Source organism: Erpetoichthys calabaricus, chromosome 2 (assembly GCF_900747795.2).
Source record: "Erpetoichthys calabaricus chromosome 2, fErpCal1.3, whole genome shotgun sequence".
Classification (NCBI taxonomy): domain Eukaryota; kingdom Metazoa; phylum Chordata; class Cladistia; order Polypteriformes; family Polypteridae; genus Erpetoichthys; species Erpetoichthys calabaricus.
In genome coordinates, this window is record NC_041395.2 from 178173879 (window position 1) to 178186653 (window position 12775).

The window sequence follows — 12775 nt, forward strand, 5'->3', positions numbered from 1 at the left end:
TCTGAAACATTCAGGACAAAATAGTGGTGTATCAGAAATAGAGAGATCATAACAATGATGGACCTGTAAAGATATAAAAAAGACCAGAGAGTGTAAAGATAAATTGAGGAGATGGAGCTACAATAATTTGTCCAGGATTAAGAAGGTGCAAAAAGTAGCTAGTAACATGGATTAGGAGACTAAACTGAATGAGGTAGTCCAAAATTGTTGAGTATGAAATTAGAATAGCAGCTGTGCAGTTCAAATGAATGTTGATGTCACTAAGGATCAAATCTCTTCTATGGGGAACCTCATTTAATAGCAAGTGGGAAATGATGGAGGTCTTGCTCAGTAATTTACATTCAAAATGGTATTAGGTGCCATTCAGGAAGGATTCTTGTCAGGGCCGTCTTACTTCGTTTTAGCTGCAACCCTTTTTACCGGTACACGCCCCACCAGCATCTTTCAGTATCCATTGGCAACTCATGAATGCTGTTCCCTTCTTCCATCGCCATCCTTCTGGGTCTATGGAACCTCTCAGAGTGAATGGCTGCCTCTGCTAGACATTTTGATGTCTATTAGGGAGCAACCCTACCCTTGGAATGTCCTGCTCTGCACTCTTCTCGACTGATATGCCTCCTCATTATTACATCGTCTCCCCATTGATCCTGACTTTGCTTTTCATACACAAACCTTCACCATCTTTCTCTGGATTTTCCTTGCTTTCCCCTTGCTCTTTTCCCAGACTCCTTTTCTATCTTGTGGGTGCAAGTGCCCTGCCAAAGGACCAGTGGAGAAGAACTGAACTGATCGTGCCTGCACATAACAAGCAGTCAGCTCACCACCACCCATTAAACATTCCATGATGGCCTCACTTCACAATGGATCTCTCATACCCACAAGCCTGACCTGCTTTACTGTTTTTACAGCTCAAGCACACACTGTCATGGACCCCATAATTTGTTTTACCACAAGACTGAATACCCTGGGTTTGCAGTCTTGGTGTGTCTTCCTAGGCTTTTCCCCTAGAAATTTGACATTCTTCCTATCTTCCTAAATTTGCCCTGTGTGTTAATGGATGTGGGTAAATAGGCCATACAAGGGGATGTTCATCATTGATGCCTACCTTGTGCCTTTGTCTGCCAAAGTAGGTTTTGACCCTCAGCAATCTTGGAGTACATTAAACAGGTTTGAGGTATTTTAAGTTATGATGCATTGGTGGGTAGGGTGTTCTATAACCATCAAAACAGGTATGGCTTGGTATTCTGTTTGAGAGCCCCAAAAAAGACATGCCAAGTAAATCATCTGTGCTTCTGATCCATTCTGAACTCACATATCACTGCCACAGAAATGTATGCTATGCAACTTCCTACAGTGTCACATTGCCACTGGTCTATCCTGTCAATGATGAGACCATTATCTGTTCTGGAACACAATTCAAGAAGAAATTCAGTTAGCTCTGAGATGAGTAAAGATTGGTAGAGAGCAAAAATTACAGCAAAGAAGATAGAGGAAAGGTAAAAAAACATAGGAGAGTCTTTCTCAAAAGGCTTGGCAGTCCAAAGCTAGAGATATAAATGACAGGTAAGAAAAGTCTCATTCTCATGGCCATTCAAACAGCTGGGGTGTGAAGGTGTAGAGAATGTTGATAAAGATCAGTGTGACAGGTTTCTGCAAAACAAGCAAATCAAGTTTAGAGAAAGAAACAATTAGATCATTAAGAAGAAAAGATTTAGAAAGTAGGGAGTGTCCGCTGAGAATAAACTGCTCAAGTCTAAAAAAAAATCAGAGTTTTACCTTCTGCATTATCTTCCATTCATCTACGCAGCTACTACCTTACTCACATAATCCACTTTAGGATTACAAGAACCTGTGTCTGTCCTAGTAGTATTGAGAGTACAGCAGGAAACCTGGACCTGGACCTGGACAGCATGCCAACCCACTGCAGAGCACTCTCTCACACTTGACCAGTTCCCTTTCCAACACGTCTTGGAGGTATGGGAGTACCAAAGGAAAAATCAGCAGAGACACATGGAAAAGAGAGAAACCTTTCAACAGAAGCAGTGACTGGGAGTAAATATGAAAAAGAGAGATGTCAATGAATAATATATCTTTCAGAAATACTTAAAGTAGTCCCTCTACAACTGTCATTTTCTTAATGATTTATTCACAATATTTTATTAGAATTATTGGAGTGTATGTGCCAAGAATGCATGTTGCTGTATTGGGACATCAAATTTTGTATTGTTGCCATTTCTTCTGCAGTTACATACAGTTACACATTTTAGCACATGTTTTAACAGGAACTATAAATTAAGTATAAATATTTTGGCAAATTATTTAATTTAGAATAATAACAGTAAGTTATCACACTCACAGAATAAACATTTTCCTTCCCCTTTCCTTAAAGCAATGTTCATTGATTTACAGAGTCAGTAAACAAATTTTTTGCAGCATAACTGGTGATTCTAAATGAGTCTGATTGTAGGTTTATATGTAAGAAGACTGCAATGGAAGGGTGCCCATCAAGGGCTGACTCTTGCTTTGTACCCAGTGCCACCAGGACACGCTCCAGTTTCTGGTAAACCTGTAATCTTTACTATTCCTTCACAGTGGGGCATCATGGAGACACAGATGGTAGCAGTACATCCTAACAGCTCCAGGTCACTGGGGTCCTGGGTACAGCTTGTGTAGTCTTTCTACATATTTTTTTCACCTGGTACTCTGGTTTCTTTAAGAAGTCTAAAGACTTACATGTTAGCCTAACTGGCATCTCTAAATTGGCCTTGGTGAGAATGACATCCTATTCAGGGTTGGTAGCTCTAAGCTGGTTGTAAGTGACGGTGAGTGGGTGTATGTAAAGCATGTAAGGCAATGCTTTTTAAAGCAGGAAAAACTTCAATGTTTTATTCTACATAACACATTACAAATTAAAGTTACACACCATGACATCATCACCTGGCTGCCTTCCTAATAGCAGTGTGTGAATTATGCTCTTAAAGTGGCATGACACCTTCCGCTGCTACACAGGTTACCCCAGAATTCACAAGTAGAGGCACTGTGCTCAGTCTGAGTGTGTGTTGGCAGGTTTGGGAACAGAGATGAAACACTTACATCCATGGGCTCAACAGGTGTGTCGAGGGTGGCAGGGGCCAGATACAGTATCTGCCTGGGGGTGAATCAGAGATGAAACTTTCTGCCAGGTCCATGTGAGTGGGCTTGAACGATCATCATAAGGTGTGTAGGTACAATAATGTATAGACATCAGGCATCTTGTCTGGGATGACAAATAATACCTTACCCAGCTGGAAGGCCATAATGGATGGACTGCATAAGTGGAGGTGCAACTCGGCTGGAATGGCTCTAGGTTCCTCTTCCAGTTGGAATGATTATGAAATGGATGGATTGGGGGAGACTTGTTGTTAAGGACAGTTTATTCTCCAGGGTGAAAGAGAGTGCTACTCTGGTATGGTCCCAGTTCGGACTCCCACAGGATTTTATGAGACGTGTAGTTTGGATGGGCAACCCTGTTAGGTGCCACCAGAGGGAAATGCTGAGAGGTCTCACAACCTTGAGAAGGCCCTGCATAACCCGGAAGTGCTTCCACTATACTATGTCATGATATCTGACCATACTATGTCATAACATCTGAAGTACTCCCAGTTCAAACCTAAAAGGAACCATCTTGAATCACTTAGGTGAGGATGGCATTCACTGTGGAGGTAGAAGAAGACAGAAAGGCATTTGAGTTATCGGATTTTACTGTTTTAAATTAAAATAACTTTGTTTTAATTTGGAACTGTGTCTGTGGTCGTTGTGTCTGGTGTTCAGGGCTCACTGGTGCCCCCTAGAGGCCACAGGTGGTTTCAGTGGGCCTTAATGTGCCTTGTGCCATGCTTAGCTGACTGAAGGTGCCATAGAAACCAGGTGTGAGGTGACCCGTGGTGGGTGGTGGACGTCAGCCTGAATGTACAGTCATGGCCGAAATTATCGGCACCCCTGGAATTTTCCTTGAAAATGCACCATTTCTCCCAGAAAATTGTTGCAATTACACATGTTTATTTCCTTTATGTGCATTGGAACAACACAAAAAAACAGAGAAAAAAAGCCAAATCTGACATCACTTCACACAAAACTCAAAAACCGGGCTGGACAAAATTATTGGCACCCTCTACTTAATATTTGGTTGCACGCCCTTTGGAAAAAATAACTGAAATCAAGCGCTTCCTATAACCATCAACAAGCTTGTTACACCTCTCAACTGGAATTTCCGACCACTCTTCTTTTGCAAACTGCTCAAGGTTTCTCAGATTTGAAGGGCGCCTTCTCCCAACAGCAATATTGAGATCTCTCCATAAGTGTTCAATTGGATTTAGATCGGACTCATTGCTGGCCACTTCAGAACTCTCCAGCGCTTTGTCTTCAACCATTTCCGAGTGCTTTTAGAGGAATGTTTGCGGTCATTGTCCTGCTGGAACACCCATGACCTCTGACGCAGACCCAGCTTTCTGACACTGGGCCCTACATTGCGCCATAATATCTTTTGGTAGTCTTCAGATTTCATGATGCCTTGCACACAGTCAAGGCATCCAGTGCCAGAGGCAGCAAAACATCCCCAAAACATCTTAGAACCTCCACCATGTTTGTCTGTAGATACTGTGTTCTTTTCTTTGATGGCCTCATTCCGTTTTCTGTAAACAGTAGAATGATGAGCTTTACCAAAAAGTTCTACCTTGGTCTCATCTGTCCACAAGACGTTCGCCCAGAAGGATTTTGGCTTCCTCAAGTACATTTTGACAAACTCCAGTCTGGCTTTTTTATGTTTCTGTGTCAGCAGTGGGGTCCTCCTGGCTCTCCTGCCATAGCGTTTCATTTCGTTCAGATGTCGACGGATAGTTCGAGCGGACACTGTTGCACCCTGAGTCTGCAGAACAGCTTGAATATGTTTTGAAGTTGATTGGGGTTGTTTATCCACCATTTGGACTATCCTTCGTTGCAGTCTTTTATCAATTTTTCTCTTCCGTCCACGTCCAGGGAGATTAGCTACAGTACCATGTGTTGTGAACTTCTTGATTATGTTGCGCACAGTGGACAAAGGAACATGAAGATCTCTGGAGATGGACTTGTAGCCTTGAGATTGTTGATATTTTTCCACAATTTTTGTTCTCAAGTCCTCAGACAATTCTCTGCTCTTCTTTCTGTTCTCCATGCTTAGTGTAGCACACTCAGACACACAACAGAAAGGTTGAGTCAACTTTTCTCCATTTTAACTGGCTTCAGGTGTGATTGCTATATTGCCAGCACCTGTTTCTTGCCACAGGTGAGTTCAAACGAGCATCATATGCTTGAAATAAAACAATTTACCCACAATTTTGAAAGGGTGCCAATAATTTTGTCCGGCCCATTTTTGGAGTTCTGTGTGACATGATGTCAGATTTGGCTTTTTTTCTCTGTTTTTTTGTGTTGTTTCAATGCACATAAAGGAAATAAACATGTATATACAAAAACATCTGTAATTGCAATAATTTTTTCAATGGGGCTTTAACATGGCAGTATTTTTTAGCTTTCTGGCATGTTACACAAGCCACTCCTGCCACCCAAACCCAACACAGACAGATGCAGGACACAAGTTGAACACACACGCTTTTATTTTTTTTTATTTTCCATGTGGGAAACATCTTTGTCCATTTCCCATCTGTACAGCACAGTTCGGGCACACCACTGCACAAAACACTTTCTTTTCATCTTCTTCTATCTTTCTCTTCCTCTCTCTTTCTCTCTCTTTGCCTCCACTCCTCCTTCAGCAAACTTTGTCCACCTACTCCCATCTCTGGCTCTCAGAGTAGTGGCGGCTGGCTCTTTTTATACAGCACCCGGAAGTGCTCCAGGTGCTTGTGGACCTCCTTCTGGTAGCACTTCTGGGTGTGGTGGAAGTGCTGCAACCAAGGGTTAAGCAATCCTTCAGGCGCCCCTGATGGTGGCCACGGGCCCCAGCAGGGTTGAGCTTCCATGGTCCAAACCCATGGCACCGCTGCAAGCCAGGGGGGCTGCCCTCTTGCTTTCTAAGGGAGGTAATGCCCTGGATAAGCTCTCTGTCCTGGTCCTTCCAGTATAGTGGCCCCGGCTGTATACCACACACTGAATATCTTTTTTGAGACCCTGCCGCACAAACTTGTTTACCACTAAAAGTTAAGATGCCTGCCACCCTGGATGTGAGAGGCCTGGGTGTCACACAGGAGCTTGGCTGAGCTGTCATCCAACTTTATTTTAAGTCTGACAACTGTGGGTTTGTTTCTACTGATCTGAGGGCTTCGACTTCCAAGTCTACAGCTTGGTCAACATCGAACGAGGAGTAGTCAATACCAATGTGCATACAGATACAAAGACCAGTAGCCCACAATCAAAGGTGCTGTACTTGCGCTCTTTGGGTCATAATTGTCTACTGATTAACATCAATGGCTTTCAGTAATTCACACTCTTATCATAAACTCCTCCAACTACATAATCTGAAGCGTCTCTTGTAAACCAGATGTGCAAGCATAGTTACCTCTGCTAAAGCACGTTTGGTGTCTGTGAACTCCTCATTCATTTCCTGGGGCCACATGATAGTGTGTCTCAGAGTTTGACACCTACAGTGCCTGGTGTAAGTGCTGCTTAATAATGGCTGTTAGAGGAATGAATCAGTGGTAGAAATGTACCATTTCCAAAAATGTTTGAAGGGCACACATGGTGTTGAGGTGCAGGAAATTAGTGATAGCAGAAACTTTGGAAGGCAAAGGAATTGCACCATCCTTGGTAATGCGATGTCCCAGGAAGTCTGTAACAGACACTCTTAACAGGAGCTTAACTGGAATGATTATCGGCCCATGCAGGTTGAGGCATTTGAACAAGGTTCAGAGATGAACAAGATATTTAACCCTGGAAGAGCTGGAAATTAGCAGGCCGTCCAGGTAATCAAATTAAAATTCAGATCCATGAGGATTGAGTCCATCAACCTTTGAAATGCCTGTGTGCCATTTTTAAGGCCGAATGGCATTTGCCAGAATTCAAACAACCCAAATAGGATGATGACTGCTATTTTGGGAATGTCCTTCAGATGCACAGGCACATGGTGGTAGCCCCACATAAGGACTAACTTTGAAAAAATTACTTTTCCAGACTGCTGCTTTGAGAAATCCTGTATGTGAGAGACTGGGTAGCAGTCAGGGGCTATTTTGTCGTTCCATTGATGGTAGTCACCAGTCAGGCAAAAACTTCCACTTGCTTTGGAAACCATATAGAGTGGTGATGCTCATGGGATGTTCATTTGACTCATGGTTCCTAGCCTTTCCATGTTGGTGAACTCTGTGTTTGCACAAGCTAACTTTTCGGAGATGTGCCTGTGAACTCTGGCATGTACAGGCAGACCAGTTGCAGAGATGTACTGTTCAAAACCATACGTGCTGTGGAAAAAGTAGGTTTGCAGAGTTGGAGGAATTTGTTTAGTAATGACAGTATTGAGCATGCAAGGGTTAGTTGCAATCTCCTTTGCCTCAATGAGGCAACAGTTCTTAACATCAACTAAAAAACATTTAGCATACCAGAAATCTGGGCCCAGCAGTGGCTTGGCCATCTTAGCCAAGATGAAATCCTAGCTAAAGCATCTTCTGCTGAAACATAAGGTGGCAACTTAGTGTCATTATGGGCCCCTGCCTCCCCAAGGTCACATCAATAGGTCAAGCAGGCAGTACTCTTTCCTGTGTGCCGGTATCACTCAAAAAACTGGGATCAACTTGGGCATCTGTAATGAGCAAGTGGCCTCCTGGGTCAGCTGAGACAGTGATTTTTGCCCCAGGTAGGCTGTTTTTACCTGGTGGGCAGCATGTCCCCACTTTCTCACCAAATTGGGCATGGTAAAAACACAGTCCAGTTATCAGGTTTGAGGCTGATGGGGTAAGGGCAGAACAAGTGGTTGGCCTGCTGATAGGAAGGATAAGGGAAGAGACAGATACCGTAGCTTTGTGAAATGGAATACAGGCTGTTGCCATTTTGGCCAACTCCTGGTAGTCAGTACACGGCATGTAGGCTTGGGCAGGGCACACTTGTTTTGGCATCTGTTACAGAAAAAGTTCTTTGAATATAAAACGGAGTTTGTGACTGCCTTGCAAAGTGAACATATGGTCCATCAATGCAGAGGGTTTCACATTACCAAGTCAAGGCAATGATTAGCAGATGCAGTGCTCACTCTAAATCTGTGAGGCTGTATGTCTCTAAAAGATATGTCTTTAAAGACACATGTTCACGTCTAGGTGATTTTTAAGCAAACTCACCACTCTAGATGCTGTTGAGCCACTGAGTGCTACAACAACATAGTAGTATTTTGTGTCATCTGCTGTAATGCCAATTTTGCCTCCACGACCCGGCTTGTTGTTCCCCAAACTCTGACAACTTTAACACAACTGATTTGGTAGGTATGTCTAGTGTAACTCTGGAATCGTCCAAGAGCATTGGGATCACCACTATACTGCTTTGGAAGTGAAGAAAGCACACCAGACAATGCTTTCTTAAAGTAGGAAAAACTACAAAGCTTTAATTTAACACAACGCCTCATAAATTAAATTCGCACATCATGTCATCGTCACCTGGCTCCTTTCCAAATGGCAGTACGTGAATAGTGCTGATAAATACACAGCTGTATTTATCGATAGCACCTGATGACCCTGATGCCCTTGGCTCTCTAATGCTGTGTGTTACTTGAGGATGAGCAGCAGCTTTCTCAAACTAAATAAGGAGAAAGCAGAAATCTTAGTTATTGGCAAAAATTGATTTAGTGAGGGTATTAGAAATAAACTTGATCCCTTAGGCTTAAAGGTTAAGTCGGATGTAAAGAATTTAGGGGTAACTATTGACTTTGACCTAAATTTTAAATCACTTATTAATCAGATTGCTAGGACTGTATTTTTTCATTTAAGGAATATAATTAAAGTTAGATCTCTCATAACTTTAAAGATTCTTAAAAATTAATTCACACTTTTGTTTTCAGTCGACCAGATTACAGTAATGTACTCCTTACAGGGCTACCTAAGAAAGACATCAATTGGTTACAGTTAGTGCAGAATGCTGCAGCAAGAATCAAAACTAAAAAAAGAAAATCTGAGCACATCTCATCAGTCTTAGCATCATTACATTGGTTACCCATGTCATTTAGAATTGACTTTAAAATACTAGTAATGCAGGTGGATGATATCTAATGCTGCGTTCACGTGCTCTCGGACTACTCGGACCTCCTTTGGACGTTTCACCTTCGCACTTCAGTGTAGTGATGGGCGGAGTGAAGCCTCATGAAGCATCAACACGTTTGAAGCAATTGTGTCGGAAATCGTATCGAAGCTTCGAAGCATTTGACACTCACCTCTCTAGGGACACCTCCTGGCCATTTGTATTAACAGCACATTTTAACAGTAAACTCTTAGAGCATTGTGGACGAATACCGAATCTCTATGAAGTTGTGATATACACCTTTGAAGTCAAAAATTATAATTGGCAATAATGTCAAGCATTGTAAATCGACATACGCTTAGCAAGTAATTATTCTGCAGTAATCGGATCAACGTTGACTAGTTACGTTAGGCGCCAGCACGGATTACCGTTGTTTAGAAGTAAATGTATGCGTAACGGTGGCTTGAACAATTACGCCAGTCGGACAGCGCCAGGTCTCGTGTTCAATAACAAGCCTGGTCAGCATCTGTCTGGGGATTGCAGATTTCCATTGCCTGATGCGTTTGATTGATAGTTCCGATTATGCGGCAATGCTCCTTGAAAACCTGGTTGGTGTTAGAATTCTAATCGGGAATTTAATCTGCATAATGTACATTCATATTCTAATTCCAATGTAAAACCAGCATATATCAGTATTTGAATTAAACTCTTCAACCAAACTAGACTACACCTCGTGGAAATGCGATTGGTCCATCACTAACTGTCACTAAATTTTGCAATACAGTAACTGATACGAACTGGCGCTACACATCCACATCATCACGCGCATTGGAAATGAGACGCTGAGCTTTTGACGCACAAATGTTTCAAAACGACACCTTGAAGCTTCTTTAAAAGTGCACGTGAGATGATGAAGGGGAGGTAAAGCCAAATGTCAGTGAGATATGTCGTGTGTTACTTTTATCAGCACTGTCAATGACTTCACCCCATGTTAGCCTTGTTAATGACGATGCTGTAGACTCTTCATCGATTGATACAGACGCCCACATGAAGATCTACTAATGCACTGGAAACAAAGAGCAGGCAGCTATCCATATTTATAGTAATTTCAAAAAAAATCTGTCTTTGCCAGAAACATTTATTCTTGTTTACCGTAAGAGCAGCCCATACTAATCATGTATCTCGAAGCATGCGCAAATAAGACTTGAAACACGTATATCACCTAACGTTCAAAGTACAAGACCTGCAGTTTACCTATTGAAACACAATATAGCTAATACAACTAATGAAACCCTCTACGTTAGCTAGATCTACCATTTCATCATACACATGAAACAAGACACATATTTTCATTAGATACATCTTGATCACACTGCTGCCTCACAGTAAGGAGACCCGGGTTCGCTTCCTCCCTGCGTGGAGTTTGCATGTTCTCCCCGTGTCTGCATGGGTTTCCTCCGGGCGCTCCGGTTTCCTCCCACAGTCCAAAGACATGCAGGTTAGGTGGATTGGCGATTCTAAATTGGCCCTAGTGTGTGCTTGATGTGTGGGTGTGTTTGTGTGTGTCCTGCGGTGGGTTGGCACCCTGCCTGGGATTGTTTCCTGCCTTGTGCCCTGTGTTGGCTGGGATTGGCTCCAGCAGACCCCCGTGACCCTGTGTTCGGATTCAGCGGGTTGGATAATGGATGGATGGATATATATATATATATATATACTGTATATATATACAGTGGTGTGAAAAACTATTTGCCCCCTTCCTGATTTCTTATTCTTTTGCATGTTTGTCACACAAAATGTTTCTGATCATCAAACACATTTAACCATTAGTCAAATATAACACAAGTAAACACAAAATGCAGTTTTTAAATGATGGTTTTTTATTATTTAGGGAGAAAAAAAATCCAAACCTACATGGCCCTGTGTGAAAAAGTAATTGCCCCCTTGTTAAAAAATAACCTAACTGTGGTGTATCACACCTGAGTTCAATTTCCGTAGCCACCCCCAGGCCTGATTACTGCCACACCTGTTTCAATCAAGAAATCACTTAAATAGGAGCTGCCTGACACAGAGAAGTAGACCAAAAGCACCTCAAAAGCTAGACATCATGCCAAGATCCAAAGAAATTCAGGAACAAATGAGAACAGAAGTAATTGAGATCTATCAGTATGGTAAAGGTTATAAAGCCATTTCTAAAGCTTTGGGACTCCAGCGAACCACAGTGAGAGCCATTATCCACAAATGGCAAAAACATGGAACAGTGGTGAACCTTCCCAGGAGTGGCCGGCCGACCAAAATTACCCCAAGAGCACAGAGACGACTCATCCGAGAGGTCACAAAAGACCCCAGGACAACGTCTAAAGAACTGCAGGCCTCACTTGCCTCAATTAAGGTCAGTGTTCACGACTCCACCATAAGAAAGAGACTGGGCAAAAACGGCCTGCATGGCAGATGTCCAAGACGTAAACCACTGTTAAGCAAAAAGAACATTAGGGCTCGTCTCAATTTTGCTAAGAAACATCTCAATGATTGCCAAGACTTTTGGGAAAATGCCTTGTGGACTGATGAGACAAAAGTTGAACTTTTTGGAAGGCAAATGTCCCGTTACATCTAGCGTAAAAGGAACACAGCATTTCAGAAAAAGAACATCATACCAACAGTAAAATATGGTGGTGGTAGTGTGATGGTCTGGGGTTGTTTTGCTGCTTCAGGACCTGGAAGGCTTGCTGTGATAGATGGAACCATGAATTCTACTGTCTACCAAAAAATCCTGAAGGAGAATGTCCGGCCATCTGTTCGTCAACTCAAGCTGAAGTGATCTTGGGTGCTGCAACAGGACAATGACCCAAAACACACCAGCAAATCCACCTCTGAATGGCTGAAGAAAAACAAAATGAAGACTTTGGAGTGGCCTAGTCAAAGTCCTGACCTGAATCCAATTGAGATGCTATGGCATGACCTTAAAAAGGCAGTTCATGCTAGAAAACCCTCAAATAAAGCTGAATTACAACAATTTTGCAAAGATGAGTGGGCCAAAATTCCTCCAGAGCGCTGTAAAAGACTCATTGCAAGTTATCGCAAACGCTTGATTGCAGTTATTGCTGCTAAGGGTGGCCCAACCAGTTATTAGGTTCAGGGGGCAATTACTTTTTCACACAGGGCCATGTAAGTTTGGATTTTTTTTTCTCCCTAAATAATAAAAACCACCATTTACAAACTGCATTTTGTGTTTACTTGTGTTATATTTGACTAATGGTTAAATGTGTTTGATGATCAGAAACATTTTGTGTGACAAACATGCAAAAGAATAAGAAATCAGGAAGGGGGCAAATAGTTTTTCACACCACTGTATATTTATATGTTGATTTCTATATTCAGTGAATACACGCATAACACTGTTCACTATAGAAGTGAGGCAGTGCAACACAGAGACTGGAATATTTATGAGAACAGCCAGAGTATTATGGTGAAGGAAGTGTTTTGAGCCATATTAGTACAGCTGTTCTTATGCATTCTAATAGTCAGCATTTTAATATGCAAAATTTGTCATTTTATATTTTGACACTAAGTAATGTACTGCACAATAATTTCAGTTGTGTTG